This window comes from Bos taurus, chromosome 22, assembly GCF_002263795.3.
Source record: "Bos taurus isolate L1 Dominette 01449 registration number 42190680 breed Hereford chromosome 22, ARS-UCD2.0, whole genome shotgun sequence".
In the NCBI taxonomy this organism is placed as follows: Eukaryota; Metazoa; Chordata; class Mammalia; order Artiodactyla; family Bovidae; genus Bos; species Bos taurus.
This window is the reverse complement of record NC_037349.1, coordinates 51,756,711-51,778,180: the sequence shown is the minus strand read 5'-3', so window position 1 is coordinate 51,778,180 and position 21,470 is coordinate 51,756,711. Positions and strand designations below refer to the sequence as shown.

Sequence of the window (21,470 nt, the reverse complement as noted above, 5' to 3'; positions counted from 1 at the left end):
CCAGAATTTTTTTTAATCCTTGTGTATACTGAAGAAATACTTTATTACTAAAGTTCAAAAGCCTGTAAATCAAAATATTGAATATTGTGACTATGCAAAAATTTTTTAATCTTATTTTTAAAATAACATGTTAAAAAAAAAAAAAAAATAACATGTTAAAAGGCAAAAGTTTAACAAAGAGGAAAATATCTGTATTACAATAATAAAGGGCTAACTTTCCTTTTAACTTTTATAAGGTACTAATAGCTCTCACAATAAGAAAAATGCCAACGACCCAACAGAAAAACAAGCCCAGGATAAAAAACTGTTCATAGAAATTTAGATGATTAATAAACTCATGTGAGCCTATCTCATGTTACAAAAAATACAAATTACTCAGAAACCAATTTTCACTTGCCAGGAAGAAAGTTTCGGTTTTCTTTTAATACTCCTATACTGCTTTATTTTCTTACTATTATTTGCCTTAACTTATAAACATTTTGTATGATATTTATTTATTCATTTTTGGCTGTGCTGGGTCTTTGTTGCTGCATGGGCTCTTCTCCAGTTGTATCGAGCAGGGACTACTCTGCTCCAGCGTGCAGGCTTCTCACTGTGGTGGCTTCTCTTGTTGCACAGACTCCAGGGCACACAGGCTTCAGCAGTTATGGCACATATGCTCAGCACTTGAGCTCCTGAGCCCTAGAGCACAGGCTCAATGGTTGTGGGCCACAGGCGCTCAACATGTGGGATCGTCCTGGATCAGGGATTGAACGCTTGCCTCCCACATTGGCAGGTGGATTCTTTACCACTGTGTCACCAGGTAAATCCCACCATAAACTTTTTAAAAAAATTACTCAGCATGTGTCACATTCTAGAAAAATTTTGTTTCATTTAGAAAACTTCCCATTTGTGAAGACTTTAAAAGTGAGTTTAACTGAAAAATTTACTTCAGTTAATCACTGCATTTTCCCTACAAGAAAAAGTTGTTATAATACCCACAGATTACATGTCTGATTTTTCTCACTAATATTATACATTTAAGAGAAGGGATGATGACTTTTATCAAACATAATACAGGACGAAAAATGACAAACATGAAGAAAAAAATGAAGAGATAAGGGGAGAGATGACAAACAGATCTTGGATTCACATTTAGTCTCATTAAACAGCACCACTTCTGAAAAGCCTAAGATTTTAAAACACACACATACATTCTCTGCCAGTAAGTTATATTACAGTCAGTCTCCAATTTCATTTATAGGGCTACTGAGACATTTTAAATGAATTTCCATTAAAGTATTTTCTTTGAAACAAACTATAAGATGTTTGTTACACTCCTTTACACTCTTTTATGCAATACTGATTTTGGTAGAGTAGAGGGATTAAAGAGAGTGAACACAATCTGCCACACAGACCTGGAGTAGACCAATGAGGTTGGTGTGGGACATTTGGGGTTTACTACCAGATAGTGATGAACATTCCAAACCACAAGCTGTAGAGACTGGCAAAGAGGAAACAGCTTGCTGAGCACTCGTCGATGATTAATTGCTTGTAAAAAGAATACGAAAACTGGTAACTTGGTATATATTTTCCTTTTTCTAAATTAAAAAATTTTTTCATAGCATTACTTATCACTTTTGGAAAAGCAAAAGTAAAGCTATACTTTTGAAGTTTAAAAAATATTAAGCAATAACATTACAGCTTTATGTCTAATTAGTGACTCCATGTTAGGCTGAAAGAATAGCTTTCTAAACAATGACATATGCACCTTCATATTTAAGAAACAGAAATTAAAACAATTCCAAATACTATATACTTCTACATGTATGCTTATCTGTAAAGTAATTTTATCATTATTAGTTTCAGTTTGATATACAGTGCAACTATTCATGATACTAAGAAAAAGATAGAAAGTGAAAAAATGAAATACAATAATTTTTAATTAGATCTGCTACATGAATCTGGACATCAAATATTAAATTCCCAATCTATGAAATAATCTAAACTTCCCAATAAATCTGAACATCTGGAAGTATACTGCACAGCAATTAGAAAAAGTTGCACTATGGAAAAATATTAAAATCATTCTGGCTTATGTTTTGCAAACTCCAGCAGAAAACTAATGCTAGGGTTTACTGAAACAAACACTGCTGGTATCTCCTATTTCCTCCAAGAAAAAACAAAAAGCCATTATTATCTCTGATTTTCTCCTAAAAAGTATAATGATCCCTCTTATGACATAATGGAAACTATGAACTTCAATCAAAATAGCATTCATAAAGACATGTGGATACTTTTAAACTGTAAAACCTAAGTATCTACCCATACACCCAGAGTTTCTGAAACTAATAGCTAAATCTGGTTTACTTTAGACTCCTTTTTGTAAAAAAGCCATGTCTAAACACTGAGATTCATGGGAAACAGTACATCCTTTTAATGTATGGGGACTCCCTCTTAAGCACTTAACCTAGCAGAGTAACACATATGGATCACCTCCTGAATATACACATTACAATTTAACTGATACCACAAAAAAAATGTCATTATACACAAGCATTTAATGACAAGGAATGATACTTATAATAGTTAAGTGGAAAGTCCTTGAACAGTATAAACAGTTCATACTTTATGTATGAAGAAAAATAAGTATGTATATCCCCAGAAAACAGCTAAAAGATTACATACCAAAGTGTTGTTATTCTTTCATTTTTTATGTTCTAAATTTTCTACATTAAATATACATTCTCATAAATAGAAAAATAAACATCATTTTTAAAACAATACAAAAACTTATGCTTCTTGGAAAATACAGATTTACTTTTTCCTCTTCCTCCCATTAGTTACAACTAAAAATCCTGGATATTATACATATATAAAACAAACATAAGACTTTGAAAGGTGGACAGAAGAAGGTAGAATGTCAAGGGACCTTGGGATCTAAGGAACAAAAAAGTGATGAGTTCCCTGGGTTTTCTTTTTGTCTAATATATCTCAATATTGGAAATGACGAGCCTGGCAATCCAGAAACACCTAAGAGTGCAGACAAGGAAAACTCCAACAAAACTCTGCTCACTTTAGCCCAAGGACCAGGAAAGAGGCAGCTAAGCAAGACAGAAAACTTTTAGACAATAACCATTTCACTCCAGCCAAACACCAGAGAAAACACAGTAGTCCCAACACTACCGTATGGCAAAGGTGGAACCCTCTCTAGGATGGAGTCAGGGACCAGGGAGTGGATCCAGAACTTCATCCCCGAAGTAGGTAAAGAAGGAACTGCAGTATCAGTGAAGACCACTTGCAGAGCCGAGACTGCCACCACATTATATCAATATAAATGGCATTTCTCTAAAAACTAAACATGCAACTACCATATGACCCAGCAACTGTACTCTCGGGCAAACTGCCAAACTGTTTTCCAGAGGGGTTGTACCATTTACTGTTAACTGTTTCTATGTCAATATCCTTGTTATATGGTTTTGCAAAATACTACTAGGGCATCAAAAAAGCAAGAGAGTCCCAGAAAAACATCTATTTCTGCTTTATTGACTATGCCAAAGCCTTTGACTGTGTGGATCACAATAAACTGTGGAAAGTTCGGAAAGAGATGGGAATACCAGACCACCTGACCTGCCTCTTGAGAAACCTGTATGCAGGTCAGGAAGCAACAGTTAGAACTGGACATGGAACAACAGACTGGTTCCAAATAGGAAAAGGAGTATGTCAAGGCTGTATATTGTCACCCTGCTTATTTAACTTCTATGCAGAGTACATCATGAGAAATGCTGGGCTGGAAGAAGCACAAGCTGGAATCAAGATTGCTGGGAGAAATATCAATAACCTCAGATATGCAGATGACACCACCCTTATGGCAGAAAGTGAAGAGGAACTCAAAAGCCTCTTGATGAAAGTGAAGGAGGAGAGTGAAAAAGTTGGCTTAAAGCTCAACATTCAGAAAATGAAGATCACAGCATCTGGTTCCATCACTTCATGGCAAATAGATGGGGAAACAGTGGAAACAGTGTCAGACTTTATTTTTGGGGGCTCCAAAATCACTGCAGATGGTGACTGCAGCCATGAAATTAAAAGATGCTTTCTCCTTGGGAGGAAAGTTATGACCAACCAGTTATGACCAACCTAGATAGTATATTCAAAAGGAGAGACATTACTTTGCCAACAAAGGTCCATCTAGTCAAGACTATGGTTTTTCCAGTGGTCATGTATGGATGTGAAAGTTGAACTGTGAAGAAAGCTGAGAGCCAAAGAATTGATGCTTTTGAACTGTGGTGTTGGAGAAGACTCTTGAGAGTCCCTTGGAATGCAAGGAGATCCAACCAGTCCATTCTAAAGGAGATCAGTCCTGGGATTTCTTTGGAAGCAATGATGCTAAAGCTGAAACTCCAGTACTTTGGCCACCTCATGCGAAGAGTTGACTCATTGGAAAAGACTCTGATGCTGGGAGGGATTGGGGGCAGGAGAAGGGGACAACAGAGGATGAGATGGCTGGATGGCATCACCGACTCGATGGATGTGATTTTGAGTGAATTCCAGGAGTTGGTGATGGACAGGGAGGCCTGGTGTGCTGCAATTCATGGGGTCGCAAAGAGTCGGACACGACTGAGAGACTGAACTGACTGACTGACTAGGGCAGAGGATACAAAAGATCTCTCTGTATCGTTTTCTTACAACCTTACATGAATCGACAATATCTCCAAGTTACAGGTTTAATTAAAAAACAGAATTCAAAAACCATACAAAAAACTGACAAATACACTAAATATTTGGACTTCTTAAGGCAGCACTTGAAGGTCAAAGTGTTAGTTACACAGTTGGGTTCGATTCTTTGCCTGCCAGGCTCCTCTGTCCATGGGATTTTCCAAGAAACAATACTGGAGTGGGTTGCCATTCCCTTTACCAGGGGACCTTCCCAACGCAGGGATCAAACCCAGGTCTTCCACACTGCAGGAAGATTCTTTACCATCTGAGTCACACAGTCTTATACCCAAAGAACCTAAACTGAACCTAGAACATATAAGAGACTCAAAAAGGCCAAGAGTTCCCTCTTGGCCTTGTGGTTAGAATTCTGGGCTTTCACCACCAGGTCAAGTCAGGTCAGGAGACAGATTCTGCAAGCTGCATGGCACAGTCAAAAAAAAAAAAAACCCTTACTGAATTACATTGAATAATATAATCAACATTTCAAAAAGAAGATCCCTAAAAATCTAACAGTTCCATTTCACTGGTTTTAAACAAAACAGTCTTAGAACAGTAACAAGAAAAAAACTGATTTCAAGAAAATAAAGTATCCTGGTATTTCCCCACAAAAAGAACAGTAACTGATATCACTTATATGTGGAATCTAAAATATGACACAAAGGAACTTATTTACAAAACAGAAACAGACTCTCATTGAAAACAAACTTACGGTTACCAAAGGGGAAGAGGGTGAGGAGGAATCAATTAGCAGTTTGAGATTAGCAGATACATACTACTACATATAAAACAGATAAACAGCAAGATTCTGCTGTACAGCACAGGGAACTATATTCAATATCCTGTCTAAACCATGATGGAAAATAACATAAAAAAGAATATATATGTATAACTAAATTACTTTGCTGTACACTGAAAGCAAACACATTATAAATCAGCTATAATAAAAAAGTTAAATATAAACCTCAACTGAAAAAAAAAGTTCTATGCATGAAATCTGAAATTACCATATAGGAGAGATTCTTTACAAACCAAGCAGCACACATAAATACCATGTATCCAGTAATAGCGGCCTCCCCAGCGCAAACCTGAAGTGTGAGGGGCCCTTCCTCCATCGCTGCGGCCAGATCGCGCTCCATTAAGGCAGGGCAGGGGCAGCTCTGCAGCACCTCTCCTGCATGTGGCCACAACTAGCTCACCAGGCCTGCCCGCTGTGGGGACAGCAGGTTCCAGGCTACCTCATCAGTCACCAGCTGAGGAGTGAGGCCAGTCGCAGGCTGAACCAGCCACCTCAGTGATCCCACTAATGAGCATGTCAACTGCCTCGGCAAGGCCACCGAGGTCTCCACCATCTGCAAGCCTAGCTCCACTGAGGGCTAGACGTCCTGGTCACTTTCTGGTGTCCCATCTTTCTGCTCCGAGTAAAGCGGCATCAAGGCCAGTGCACACATTGATAGCTGCCGGAGCAGCCGTTAGTGAGCAACTGTCAACCAGCAACCGTTAGTGGTCCTGCTCAGCCATTGGTTGGTGCCACAATGAGCACCTCCCCCAAGCAAGCAACCGTTAGTGAGCAACTGTCAAACAGCGACGGTTAGTGGTTCTCCTCAGCCATTGGTCAGTGCCCAGTGGGCTCCTCCCCCAAGCAAGTAACCACCGTTAGTGAGCGACTATCAAACCAATAACCCTTAGTGGTTCTGCTCAGCCATTGGTCAGTGCCCAGACGGCCCCTCCCTCTCCTGTATACAAAAGGAGTCCAAATTCAGACTGAGGGAAGATGGGCTTTTCAATATATAATTTTATTTATTGGCTGTGTTGGGTCTTTGTTGCTGTGCAGGCTTTTCTCTAGCTGAGGTGAGTGGGGGTTAATCTCCATTTGCAGTGCCCAGGCTTCTCCTTGTAGTGGCTTCTCTTGTTGCAGAGTGCGGGCTTTAGGGAGCAGGGGCTTCAGTAGTTGTGGCCACAGGCTTCGGTGCTCCAGGGCACATGGGGTCTTGCCGGATCGGGGATCAAACCCATGTCTCCTGCATTGGCCAGCGAATTCTTTACCACTGAGCAACCAGGGAAGCCCAGAAGATAGTTTTTGAGATGTTAGTCTGCCATCTTTTTGGTGTGCTAGCTTTCTGATTAAAGTCGTTATTTATTGTTCCAACAACTCACCTGTCAATCGATTTATTGGTCTGTTTTTAAGATTAACTGTCATAATTGGTGACCGTCTCTATTACGTATGAACACAGCCCTTTTTACCTGACAAAGCGTAGCATTAGTCTCTCAGTTGTGCTCCCACGGACTGTAGCCAACGAGGCTACTCTGTCCATGGGATTCTCCTGGCAAGAATACTGGGGATTGCCATTCCCTTCTCCAGAGGATCTTCCCAACCCAGGGATCAAACCCAGGTCTCCTGTACTGCAGGAAGATTCTTTACTATTTAAGCTACAGGGAAGACCCTTTGGGTGGGCTCCAGGAGTTGGTGTTGGACAGGGATGCCTGGCGTGCTGCAGCTCATGGGGTCGCAAAAGTTGGACACAACTGAGCGACTGAACTGAAGACCCTTTATCTGACAAAACTGTCATTCAATAACAAAGTCTCTAATGTTACTAAAAAGATCCAAGCAATTCATTAATTAAAGGAAAAAAATGTATACAGGGACCTGTGTTGTCACTTCATTTAAAAACAATAGAATAGTCTATTCTGACTAAATTCCCCTGCATGAACACCTGATCTGAAAATCTAGGTGCAACATCAGCTGACTTTATGATTAGTGAAGGTGAAGGTGAAGTCGCTCAGTCATGGCTGACTCTGTGACCCCATGGACTGTAGCCTACCAGGCTCCTCCATCCATGGGGTTTTCCATGCAAGAATACTGGAGTGGGTTGCCATTTCTTTCTCCAGGAGATCTTCCCGACCCAGGGATTGACCCTGGGTCTCCTGATTGTAGGAAAACGCTTTACCGTCTGAGCCACCAGGGAAGTCCAGGCTCTATGATGGAGTAGGGCCAAGAGTGCCAGGCTGCTACTGGGAGGAGCTACCCCACACCCGAGGTCAGGGGCAGCAGCCAAGAGGAGCAACCCCACGTCCAAGGAGCGGTGGCTGCGTGGGCACAGGAGGGCCGAGAAGAGCTACTCCACGTTCAAGGTCAGGAGGGGCAGCCATGAGGAGATACCCTTCGTCCAAGGTAAGGAGCAGCTGTACTTTGCTGGAGGTAGCCGTGAAGAGACACCCCACGTCCAAGGTAAGAGAAACCCAAGTAAGACCGTAGGTGTTGCAAGAGGGCATCAGAGGGCAGACACACTGAAACCATACTCACAGAAAACTAGTCAATCTAATCACACTAGGACCACAGCCTTGTCTAACTCAATGAAACTAAGCCATGCCCATGGGGCAACCCAAGAAGGGCGGGTCATGGTGGACAGGTCTGACAAAATGTGGTCCACTGGAGAAGGGAATGGCAAACCACTTCAGTATTCTTGCCTTGAGAACCCCATGAACAGTATGAAAAGGCAAAATGATAGGATACTGAAAGAGGAACTCCCCACGTCAGTAGGTGCCCAATATGCTACTGGAGATCAGTGGAGAAATAACTCCAGAAAGAATGAAGGGATGGAGCCAAAGCAAAAACAATACCCAGTTGGTGATGTGACTGGTGATGGAAGTAAAGTCTGATGCTGTAAAGAGCAATACTGCACAGGAACCTGGAATGTCAGGTCCATGAATCAAGGCAAATTGAAAGTGGTCAACAGGAGATGGCAAGAGTGAACGTCGACATTCTAGGAATCAGCGAACTAAAATGGACTGGAATGGGTGAATTTAACTCAGATGACCATTATATCTACTATTGTGGGCAGGAATCCCTTAGAAAAAATGAGTAGCCATCATGATCAACAAGAGTCCGAAATGCAGTACTTGGATGCAATCTCAAAAACGACAGAATGATCTCTGTTCATTTCCAAGGCAAACCATTCAATATCACGGTAATCCAAGCCCCTACCAGTAACACTGAAGAGGCTGAACGGTTCTATGAAGACCTACAAGACGTTTTAGAACTAACACCCAAAAAAGATGTCCTTTTCATTATAGGGGACTGGAATGCGAAAGTAGAAAGTCAAGAAACACCTGGGGTAACAGGCAAATTAGGCCTTGGCGTACGGAATGAACCAGAACAAAGGCTAATAGAGTTTTGCCAAGAGAACGCAATGTATCCTGTACAATGTCACAAACCTCCGTCCATAGTTCATCAGGTACTCTATCAGATTTAGTCCCTTAAATCTATTTCTCACTTCCACTGTATAATCATAAGGGATTTGATTTAGGTCATACCTGAATGGTCTAGTGGTCATAGCAAACACCCTCTTCCAACAACACAAGAGAAGACTCTACACATGGACATCACCAGATGGCCAACACCGAAATCAGACTGATTATACTCTTTGCAGCCAAAGATGGAGAAGCTCTATACAGTCAGCAAAAACAAGACCAGGAGCTGACTGTGGCTCAGACCATGAACTCCTTATTGCCAAATTCAGACTTAAATTGAAGAAAGTAGGGAAAACCACTAGACCATTCAGGTATGACCTAAATCAAATGCCTTATGATTATACAGTGGAAGTGAGAAATAGATTTAAGGGCCTAGATCTGATAGTGCCTGATGAACTATGGACAGAGGTTTGTGACATTGAACAGGGTACAGGGATCAAGACCATCTTCAAGAAAAAGAAATGCAAAAAAGCAAAATGGCTGTCTGAGGAGGCCTAACAAATAGATGAGAAAAGAAGAGAAGCTAAAGGCAAAGGAGAAAAGGAAAGATATACCCATATGAATGCAGAGTTCCAAAGAATAGCAAGGAGAGATAAGAAAGCCTTCCTTGGTGATCAGTGCAAAGAAACAGAGGAAAACAACAGAATGGAAAGACTAGAGATCTCTTCAAGAAAATTAGAGATACCAAGGGAACACTTCATGCAAAGAGGGGCTCAATAAAGGACAGAAATGGTATGGACCTAACAGAAGCAGAACATATTAACAAGAGGTGGCAAGAATACACAGAAGAACTGTACTAAAAAGATCTTCACGACCCAGATAATCATGATGGTGTGGTCACTCACCTAGAGCCAGACGTCCTGGAATGTGAAGTCAAGTGGGCCTTAGGAAGCATCACTACAAACAAAGCTAGTGGAGGTGATGGAATTCCAGTTGAACTATTTCAAATTCTAAAAGATGATGCTGTGAAAGTGCTGCACTCAATATGCCAGCAAATTTGGAAAACTCAGCAGTGGCCACAGGACTGGAAAAGGTCAGTTTTCATTCCAATCCCAAAGAAAGGCAATGCCAAAGAATGCTCAAACTACTGCACAATTGCACTCATCTCACACGCTAGTAAAGTAATGCTCAAAATTCTCCAAGCCAGGCTTCAGCAATATGTGCACCGTGAACTTCCAGATGTTCAGGCTGGTTTTAGAAAAGGCAGAGGAACCAGAGATCAAATTGCCAACATCTACTGGATCATCAAAAAAGTAAGAGAGTTCCAGAAAAGCATCAATTTCTGCTTTATTGACTATACCAAAGCCTTTGACTGTGTGGACCACAACAAACTGTGGGAAATTCGGAAAGAGATAGGAATACCAGACCACCTGACCTGCCTCTTGAGAAATCTGTATGCAGGTCAGGAAGCAACAGTTAGAACAGGACATGGAACAACAGACTGGTTCCAAATAGGAAAAGGAGTACATCCAGGCTGTATATTGTCACCGTGCTTACTTAACTTATATGCAGAGTACCTCATGAGAAACGCTGGACTGGATGAAGCACAAGCTGGAATCAAGATTGCCGGGAAAAATATCAATAACGTCAGATATGCAGATGACACCACCCTTATGGCAGAAAGTGAAGAGGAACTAAAAAGCCTCTTGATGAAAGTGAAAAAGGAGAGTGAAAAAGTTGGCTTAAAGCCCAACATTAAGAAAATGAAGATCATGGCATCCGGTCCCACCACTTCATGGGAAATAGATAGGGCAACAGTGGAAACAGTGGCTGACTTTACTTTTTTGGGTTCCAAAACCACTGCAGATGGTGACTGCAGCCATGAAATTAAAAGACGCTTACTCCTTGGAAGGAAAGTTATCACCAACCTAGACAGCATATTCAAAAGCAGTGACATTACTTTGCCAACAAACTTCCATCTAGTCAAGGTTATGGTTTTTCCAGTAGTCATGTATGGATGTGAGCGTTGGACTATAAAGAAAGCTGAGCACTGAGGAATTGATGCTTTTGAACCACGGTGCTGAAGAAGGCTCTTGAGAGTTCCTTGGACTGCAAGGAGATCCAACCAATCAATCCTAAAGGAGATCAGTCCTGAGTGTTCATTGGAAGGACTGATGTAGAAGCTGAAACTCCAATACTTTGGCCACCTGATGCGAAGAGCTGTCTCATTTGTAAAGACCCTGATGCTGGGAAAGATTGAAGGTGGGAGGAGAAAGAGACGACAGAGGATAAGATGGTTGGATAGCATCACTGACTCAGTGGATGAGTTTGGGTAAACTCCGGGAGTTGGTGATGGACAGGGAGGCCTGGTGTGCGGCAGTCCATAGGGTTGCAAAGAGTTGGACATGACTGAGCAACTGAACTGAACTGAACTGAACACATATATATGGAATCTAGAAAGAAGGTAAAAATTTGCAGGGCAATTTCTTAAAAGGTTAAATATACACCTACCTTCCAAACCAGCCAATCCACTTTCATTGTTACCCGCTCAAAAAATAAAAGCATGTATATACACACAAACACACCACACACACCCAAAATCACCCCCAGCACTTATCACAGTGCTATGTGCAAAGAAGATTCCGAAGGGTCTGTGCTATTAAACTGAACATAGTACAAAGAATGCTAGAAATTAAAGTTCAGGTCCTGACTCAGCTTTGTGGTATGTGACCTCGAAGACAGTTATTCCGGGCCTCACAGTAGTTTCATGAGTCTATGAATTTCATCGTTTCACAGCCAATTTACCATATATATGGTAAAATGAAGCTTTTATAGGCAATGCAATTCCCACTGAAAACACCAAAACGCCACCAATTCCACATCCACCAAGATTATAGTTTTCCTTGGACCACTAGCATTTTAAAGGGAGCTTTCCCCATTCACGTCTCTCTCAATTCTCACAACAACCCTGTGAGATGGGTATGATCAGCACCCTGATTCTGTAAATAAAAAGGTTCACTGAGTTGCCCCAGACTTCAGAACTCTTTTGTGATAGAGTTGGGACCTAAACTCTTGTCTTTTGACACCTGGCTCAGTGCTAATACTGCCATACTATAACACATATATCTGACAAAGGATTTGTATCTAGAATATATAAAGAACTCTTAAAGTTCATGGATTAAAAACAAATAACCTAATTTAAAATGGATGAAGGATTTGAATACACATTTCTCCAATATGTTCTACCTATAAGAAAACAATAGAGAGCTGTCTAGAATCTTCCTGTGTATTTCTATTCCTAAAAGAGAAACTGGGTTCTAATCTAAATATCTGAGAACTTCAGACAGTTTAACAACAGCAAAAAAAAAAAAAAAAAGATATCGTAGAATTTCAGAAAGTTTAACAACAGCAAAATGATATCTAAGAATTTCAGACAGTTTAATAACAACAACTTTAATGAAGCAAACGTTTTCATAAGGGTCTCTCTACTCACCACCTATCCCCAATCTCCCCTAAATTTTTCCATTTTTTTCCTTTTTAAGAATATAGTATGCTGCTAAGTCGCTTCAGTAGTGTCTGACTCTGTATGACCCCCATAGACGGCAGGCAGCCCACCAGGCTCCCCCATCCCTGGGATTCTCCAGGCAAGAATACTGGAGTGGGTTGCCATTTCCTTCTCCAGTGCATGAAAGTGAAAAGTGAAAGTGAAGTCGCTCAGTCGTGTCCGACTCTTCGCGACCCCATGGACTGCAGCCCACCAGGCTCCTCTGACCATGGGATTTTCCAGGCAAGAGTACTGGAGTGGGGTGCCACTGCCTTCTCCGAATAATCTTCTGTAAAAGCTTTTTAAGTTTTTTCATGACAGTCTCAACATATGTGGGGTGGGGGTGGGGTGAAGGATGAGAGAGAGGCTGTAACTGTTTTATATGTGAGTCATTTATAAGTCAGAATCTATACTTTGTCATAATAAAAAAACCTTATAAACTAACTACAATCAGTAATCAGTAACTACTGTTTGAAGGAAACTAGCTGTGCCTTTAGAGTAGTTTAAGATGTAAAAGATTTTAATTACAATTTTGCACACAAACTATAGCAGAATATAAGAAATAAGATCTCTTTTGGAAATACTTTAATACTTAAGTAATAAAGTCAGAAGTAAAGAGAAAATAAATATTAAGTTTTGTTTCTAATTACATACTACTAGAGCTTCCCTTGTGGTTCAGTTGGTAAAGAATCTACCTGCAATGAGGGAGACCTGGGTTCGATCCCTGGGTTGGGAAAATCCCCTGGAGAAGGGAGCAGCTACCCACTCCAGTATTCTGGCCTGGAGAATTCCATGGACTGTATAGTCCATGGGGTCACAAAGAGTCATACACGACTGAGTGACTTTCACATCACTTGAGGATCTGATCTTGAAATTCTCTAGCTGAATAGTAATCTATTCAAATAAAAATAAAGAAAGAACATATCAAAGTTATAGACATAGAAAGGATAAATAAAGCAAAGAGAATGGAATTAGGATTCAAAAGGTCCCCTTTGGAACAATGGAGAGAAGTCAGGAATTACAGAAAGGATATGAGTGTACTGGTGGGTCAGATGGTAAAGTGTCTGCCTACAATGTGGGAGACCCAGGTTTGATCCCTGGGTCGGGAAGATCCTCTGGAGAAGGAAATGGCAACCCACTCCAGTACTCTTGCCTGGAAAATCCCATGGACAGAGGAATGTGGTAGGCTACAGTCCATGACGTCGCAAACAGTTGGACACAACTGAGCGACTTCACTTATAGGAGTGTAAAGAAGTCCTATACATAGTTTCAAGAAACCAACCAAGGACAAAGACTGGTTAACAGCAGCTCTAGAGAAAAAAAGACCTAGAGATGCGCTTACTACCAGACAAGTATAAACTAACACTGAAAAAAAGTGGATATTGGAAGAAAAAAGAACCTAATTTATTCTGCAGCAGCACTGATGGATACTAAGCTCCCTAAGGGCAGGGATCATTTTTAATTCCTTAACCACTTTACCTCCAAGGCCTAATACAGTATTATCTGTGTGTGTTGTTAGTGGCTTAGTTGTGTCGGGACTCTCTTCAACCCCAAGTACTCTAGCGCACAAGGCTCCTCTGTCCGTAGAATTCTCCAGGGAAGAATAGGGAATGAATTGCCATGCCCTTCTCCAGGGGATCTTCCCCACCCAGGGATAGAAACTGGGTCTCCCAAAATTGAACCATCTGACCCACCAGAGAAGCTCTTGAGGACACAGCATATGTAACAAACTGCAGCATGTGCACAGGCTAATGCCCAACATGGTAAGAAGTTTAGACAGCACATTTCAGAAGGCGTGGCTGGAAGGAAGAAACTGTTTAGTCTGGAAAAGAAAAAATTTAAGTAGGACAAAATAACTGTCACTGAGTAGTTGTAAAGTGGACACTGGATCTACAGGGGATAATTGTAGAGAGCAAAAGTAGAACCAGTAAATAAAAACTACAGGGAGGCACCTCTGAGATCATTATCAAGGAAGTCTTCGTAAAATGACAAATTTGCAAACCTGGAATTGATAGCCACCAGCTGTGAAATCCGTATCTAGGGGAGTACTTCTGAAAAGAAAGGGCTGGAGGATTCACTTGTACTGTGTGGAAAGCTGCATTAGATTATCTCTAAGATCTCTTCCAAGTCTATGATTCTGCAAATAGAAAGAAGTCCAGTAAAGTAACTGTTGTTGCTCTCAATGCTCCCAAAGTTTAAAATTTTAAAAATAAAAATAAAACCCAGGAACTTTGTTAATTAAAGGAACAATCCCACCAAGAAGGGACAAAGGTAGTCAAGATACTTGCTATGAAGAGATTGCTTTGCTTGGGATTAAGCTTATCATTGGGAGTGAGAATGGGTCACCAACTTCAGCTAAAGTCGCTCATTCCCTGTTTGGCCAGGGGCAAATGATTGCATCTCTCCAGTGAAACTGAAAAAAAGTAATTTAAAATACCAATATTATAGGAATATAATTTAAATTGGTTAACTGCAAGATACTTTGGAATTTACCTTAGGTGATAATTAAAACTGTACTTTCCACCTGAAACTAACACAATATTGTAAATCAACTATATTCCAGTTAAAAGTTAAATTAAAAAAAAAAGAAATACTAAAAGAAAACCCTGTACTTTCCTACTTTACACATATATTAGGGTTGAACTAGTAAGTAAACCTATTATAAATAATAAGAACTAAGTATCTCACTGTCAGATAAAGAAATTACAAATAAGCAAGGAGGGGAATGCTACAATGAACTCTGTGATGCTGGATTAGAGTCAGAGAGACCAGCATGAATCCATGTTTATATTTATACACAGATAGATACAGAAACAGGTATGTGTAGGGAATTCCCTGGTGGTGCAGTGCTTAGGACTCTGTCCTTTCACTGTTGAAGGCACAGGTTCAACCTCTGGTCAGGGAACTAATACTCCGTGAGGGGTGGCTAAAAAAAAAAATCAGATGTGTATACCTGGGTCAGTATACATAAATATATTTCCTAACTCTGTTCCCTAAGAGTGTCAAGAAGCAGTAATATCCCAGTAGCAATGAGTAAATGAACACCCAGTTCATTTAGAAACTAGATCTTGGTTTCTAAATATTTTTCTCCAATAAAAGAAACCAGGAGAAATGGTTGATTCTAGGACTGAGGCAGAGAAAATACAAGATCAGACTGGGGCATCTGTGATATCAGAAAGTAAAAATGTGCTCAAAAAAAGGGGGGGGGGACAGGGTAGGAGGGGGACACATCAAAAGAACATAGGTGCCAAATGGTCAGAGCTAGAAGGATGTATACAATGAAATACAACCCAAAGGGAGAAAAATATTCATGAATCCACACTAAATGATTAAGTTAAGTAAATGGGAGGAAAAGCACAAATCTTTCTTACAGAAGAATTCCAAACAATCAATGTAGGAGGAATGAGAGAAATAGAAAATCACCAGTAGAACAGCACAGTAATTGCTGCTGTGGGCAAGTTTCACTGACATTAGAGGATGAAACTTTAAGAAAAAAATCAGATTGTTGTATAGCCTCCCAGAGATATTTACTAATTACTGTGGGTGGTTTTAACATATGCTCACAAATTCTTTGATACTCAGGAGGTGGAGCTTAAATTCCCTTGCCCTGGAGTGTGGGCTTGACTCGGTGACTCATTTCGAGCTTCTAACAAATGAAGTAAGGAAACGGAAGAAGAGTCACTTTATAAAAAACCAGGCAGCCAAGTTACTAAAATCAAGTTACTAAAGTTAATATCAGCAATAAGCCATGTTGATATCAGATATCATCTGATACAAAATGTGTGACAGGAAGGGCATACTATCTCTCTGATATTCTTCCCTAAAATGCTTAATCTCAGACTAATCAAGAGAAAACAAAACAAAATAAGAAAAAAAAAGAACAGAAAACTCAAATTCAGGAACATTCTACAAATGATCACTACTCTTCAAAAGTGTCAAGTGTCAAAGGCAAGGAGAAACCAAGAAACTGAAGGCAGTGGGTACAATATATATTTGCTTGATCCCCTTTCTTGACTCTAACTGTCCTCAACACACTCACTTCAAGCAATAAGGCTGTCACAGTAAGTTGGTTCTAGGGGGCTCCCCAGGTGGCACAGAGGTAAAGAAACTGCCTGCCAACGCAGAAGCTTTGTGATAGACCATGAAGTCGGAAAAAGCTGGGCAAGACTGACAGACTGACACACATACACACAAGCTGGTTCTAAGAATGCCATTTAGAAGGACAAAGAAATCAGAGATAGCTATTCAGTTTCCTTTGCAAATTGAGCAAATCATATGAACTATATCAAGACAACTTCAAAATGTTCCTTTCAGATGTCCTTGCTTTTTAAGGAAAAATAAAACCTACATATCAACAAGTGATGATTAATACTTTAAAATAAACAGGAAAAGGAGAACAGTGATACCAAAACTTTGAAGTGTCAATAGCAAAAGTTTACACAGCCAAGGGATGGATCACCAAATTCAGAGACACGATCAGGGCAGAAAAGAACAAGACCCTAAAATCAATAGGAACCACATCTCTAAAACTAAGCCACCTATCTTGATGTAGGTGGGTGGTTCAAGCCACACAAAGGAAAGCTCATCCCCACACACCCCCACTCTACACCCAAAATTAAAACTGCAACCATCTTTCCCTGTTCTCAAGCCACTCTGATAACGTTTGACAAACTTGTCACCCTCTCCCTTGAAAGCCAGTTAGTACCCTCTAAAAAAGCCAGTTTATACCCTCTAAAAAAATAAAGTCAAGCCACGTAAACCTAAGAAAATCCAGGTATTTCCCTCACTGTTATCAAACAATGGAAAATGACTTTTTAAATATGTAATATAAACTTATTTATAAATTTGGGGATTTTAACTCAAGTAAATATATGCTGGGATGACAAATATATGCAGAGACGACTTAAAAAACTGAAGAGGCTTCCTTGGTGGCTCAGTGGTAAAGAATCCACCTGTCAATGCAGGACACACAGGTTAGATCCTTGATCCCTGATCCAGGAATATCCCACATGCCAGAGCAACTAAGCCTGTGTACCACATCTATTAAGCCTGTGCTCTAGAGCCTGGGTACCACAGGCTGAAACCCCCAGTACCTAGAGACCCTGTTAGGCACCAAGAGAAGCCAACTCATTGAGAAGTTTGTGCACTGCAACTACGGAGTAGCCCCCTCTTGCCACCAGAAAAAGTCCCTGCCCAACAATAAGTAAATAAAAGTACCTATTAAAAAAAAAAAAAAACTGAGGTAGTGAGGAAATGTGTTAGAATCGCCCCAGCACTGTCCAACGTAAATATGTGAGTTAGCACAATGCAGAAAGAAGGCTGACCCACTAGGCTTCTGTAACTTGATTAAAACATTCCCTAAGAACATCTAGTGCTCTTAGTTTCAATTCTATAATCAACTGCACTCTTATTACTGATTTGCCTGCCCAGAAACAAAGGAGGTGTCCTGGGCCTGTAGGTAATTAATGCCAGTTGTTCATATGGCACTTAAAACTCTGGACATAAATAAATTGATACCTGGCTTATCATTCTCCAGTGAGATTACTTTGCACGAATAAATTCTCAAGTGCTTGAATCACCCCTGTGTGAACCCACAGTTTCTGAACTACTGTGTGGGAGTCAGAAGGACCCTGGTGTGGATGCCACTTAATCTGTGTGACTCTGATTTCCATCAGTCTCAATTTCCTCACCTAGAAATAAACACCAACTAGTGCCTGGCAGACAGCAAGTACTCAAGAAGTGATAGCTTTATTCTACGGAAGCCATATTTGAGAGCAAGTGTATAACTGAGGTAAAAACATTTCATTTAAAAAGCAGCAGTATGGACCGTCAAACCACAACAGTTTAAAAGACACCCCCAGAAGAGAGATGTCCTGTACAAGAGAGTTGAAAAAAGCAAAGGTAAAACGTTGCAAGTAAAGAACCCCCGGCACTGTACAGAGGGAGTCTCTCGCTTAGCAACTCTAGTGTTGTCGACCAAACACCCAGCCCGTAATAGTTAGAGCATGACAACTGTTCACTCTAAATCCATGTGCTCAGCTTGGATTCAGGACTGATTTACAAAAATAGCTGCTGCTGCCGCTCTTTGAATCTCTTTGAGCTGATGACTGGGCAGTGTTACCCTATAGGCCTAGAGCAGCTGTATTCCCTCACCACACCCATTTCTCTGTCTGCCCAGCCCAGCGAACGGCACCACCTCACCCTCCCCCAGCCCCCATCTCTGCAGCATACTATTCTCCCTCTTCCTGGGCTGAGTGAGCAAATTACAAGCACAAATATCCCCTGATGCAATGCCACAACCATCCCTGGGAAAGAGCAGAGGCAGTTGCCAAAGTGCAGCAGCAGGGAAATGGGCGGGACACACACAGAGCAAGAAACACAGCAATCCTAGGGAACCAGGGAAAAGAAATCGAGAGGCCCTGGGGAGCAATACTGTAACTGGACCGAGGAGGCAGGGGAGAAGAGGGGGTTCCCGGGAGAAAGCTGGGTAACACTATCCTGAGAAGCACGTTTCACTCTGGGTCTGGGTCCTAAAACACAAAGCTAAACGTAATCCTGTCTCCTCCCCAAAGCACCAAATGCATTCACTTTACCCATTCCAGGATGAAAGCAAAAACCCTAACACTTCCCCCCCCACAAGGAGTAATTTCTCCAAAGAACAGCTCAAGCAACACACTAATGGACAACCTGGCCCATGTGCTAAATCACAATCTCCGTTCTGGGTAACAATTCTAACTCCCCTCCAGGTCCTATCCTCGCATCCGCAGGCTTTACAGCGACCCATGCGCACTCCCGCAGCCAGACACATGCTTACTCCCCAAACTGTGTTCTAGGGCAGCGCGCGCCGGGAGAGCCCAGCCTGGGGCCACGTACTCTCGAATACCCCCTACCTCCTCCCATAACTCCCTGACCCAGCACCCTCTCTGAGGCTCACCTCCGCCCCACTTCAACGGACCCTCAAAAGCTTCACAGCACGACCTTTGAGTTCTCCTGTGTCTCCGAGCCCCACCCAGGGCCCCAGGCTGCAGCCGACCCTCGCTCACCCGGCTCAGCCCCAATCCCGCGCCTGAAAAGTGCGGCTCAGCCCCGTCGCTCCAGACTCCGAGAGGTCCGCCCCGCCCGGCGGGCCCCCTTATCGTGCCTCCAAGACTTGGAAGATCGCGCCCGCAGGCCCCCCTCGCCCGACCGCCCCCGCGTCCCGCAGGCCTGCGGCCACCGCCCTTCTCCGCTTCGGGCGGGCCTGGTGGGGTCCCGGGAGACCACGGGGGAGGCTCGGGCAGTCCGGGGTACAGTGAGGAAGCCGCCCCTCCGATCGGGCCCCGCCTGCCGCTGCACCTACCCGCCGCCGCCGCTGCCGCGCCGGAGCCGGAGCCGGAGGGAGCCGGGAGAGGGCCGGGAGGAGCCGGGAGCTAGCAAGCGAGCCCGAGGGGCGGGACGCAGGGAGGCGGCCGCTTCCTCGTCGCCCTCTTGAGGGCCGGCGAGAGGGAGGGGCGCCGCTGCCGCCTATCCCGCGGGCGCGGCGGCTTTGCCCAATAAGCGGGGCGAGGGGGCGGGCGGAGGGCCGCGGCGGACCAATAGGGGCCGGCCCCGCCGCCTCGACCTAGGCGGGGTAGCGGCCAAGCGGAGGAGGGCAGTGGCGGGCGAGATACGTGAGGGGGCTTCAGACGCCTGTCTCCCGCCCGCCCGCTGCTGCTGCTGCTGCTGCCTGGGCGGCAGGAGGACCGACCGACCTCCCCCGCTGCTGTGTGTGCTGGTCGTCCCTTCCTTTTAGAATCTGAGTGCTAGGAAAGGGGACGATGCGAGAGGCCCGGCACACGCGGCCGGGCCCGGGTCTCCCCGCCGGCAAGGCCTGTGGGTTCTATGACGTAACCTGGGAGGGGCGCGGGGCGGGGCCGGGGCGCTGGCCAGCTGCTCGCGGTAAAGAACTGTAGCGGGATGAGGACGCGACTGTGGGGGGCCTCTCATGGGCTGCTCTGCCACCAGTCCCAAGTGACGTGGCTGGTCTAAGCTGAGATGTGCTATAAAGTATAGAATACACACCGAAATTTCGAGGCTTAGCTTATTCTTAAGTTTAAATTGATCACAATGTGGGTCGTTAGAAAATTGGTTGCAGTTTGGGATATCTTTGGTCAAATAAAATATGTTTAAAATAATCTTACTTATTTTATACTACTTTTAAAATGCGGCTACTAGAAAAAAATTAGAATTACTGTTTGGTTCACATTGTATTTCTGTTGGGTAATGCTGGTTCAGAACTTAAAAAGTGATAGCTGACACCCTATTGAATGCTCACTATGCTCCAGGCACTCGACACCTAATAACTCATTTAATCATCACGACAATTCTGTACGGTTGGTATTTCATGTTCTCATTCTCATTTTACAGATGAGAAAACAAACACAGAACTAACCTAATGTCAGCAAGCCAGTAACTGACAGAGTGGGGTTTAACTCTGTCAACCAGGCACTAGGGGCCATATACTCAACCTCTAGAGCAGGCTGGTTACCAGAAAGAACAGTGACTTGGTTGAAAGCCAGAGGTCCAGCCCTGATACTTTCTAGATGTGTAACAGTAAAGCAGTTAAGCTTCAGTTGCCTTACTTATAAAAAATGAGAGAATACATCACCAGCCTCTCATAATTACTGGTAAGATGACCTGGAGGTAGCATACCTAGGTAGTTAAAACTGGACTCTGACCTGGACTCCCTGAGCACTGCTACTTACAAGCTTGTGAGCTTGTAGAAGATAGATAATCTCTCTGTACCTCAGTTTCCTCAACTATAAAATGCGTAATAATGGTGCCTACCTTATAGTGTTATGTGGATCAAATGTGTTAATATATGCAAAGTGCTTATGTTGGCCCCTAACAACAAGCACTAACAGAGTTTACAATTAATATGATAATGACCGTAAAGGAGGGTTAAGAGCCTAGACATATATGAAGGGATTAAGAGTAAAAGGATGGGGACCTCCCTGGCAGTCCAGTGGTTAAGATTCCGTGCTTTCAATCAAGGGGTGCAGGTTTGATCCCTGGTTGGGGAACT

The 21,470-nt window shown here is 42.6% G+C and overlaps 1 protein-coding gene across 27 annotated transcripts in view; it reads right to left on the bottom strand.

The window, feature by feature from the left end:
• MAP4 (microtubule associated protein 4) overlaps nucleotides 1–19,869 on the bottom strand; it is a 151,641-nt gene extending 131,772 nt beyond the window's left edge. For all 27 annotated transcript variants that reach the window (XM_059880097.1, XM_059880098.1, XM_059880099.1 and 24 more), the window contains exon 1: nucleotides 19,767–19,869. The gene's annotated coding sequence lies outside the window, so the exon portion shown is untranslated. The remainder of the gene's footprint in view (nucleotides 1–19,766) is intronic.
• Nucleotides 19,870–21,470: the final 1,601 nt, after the last annotated feature.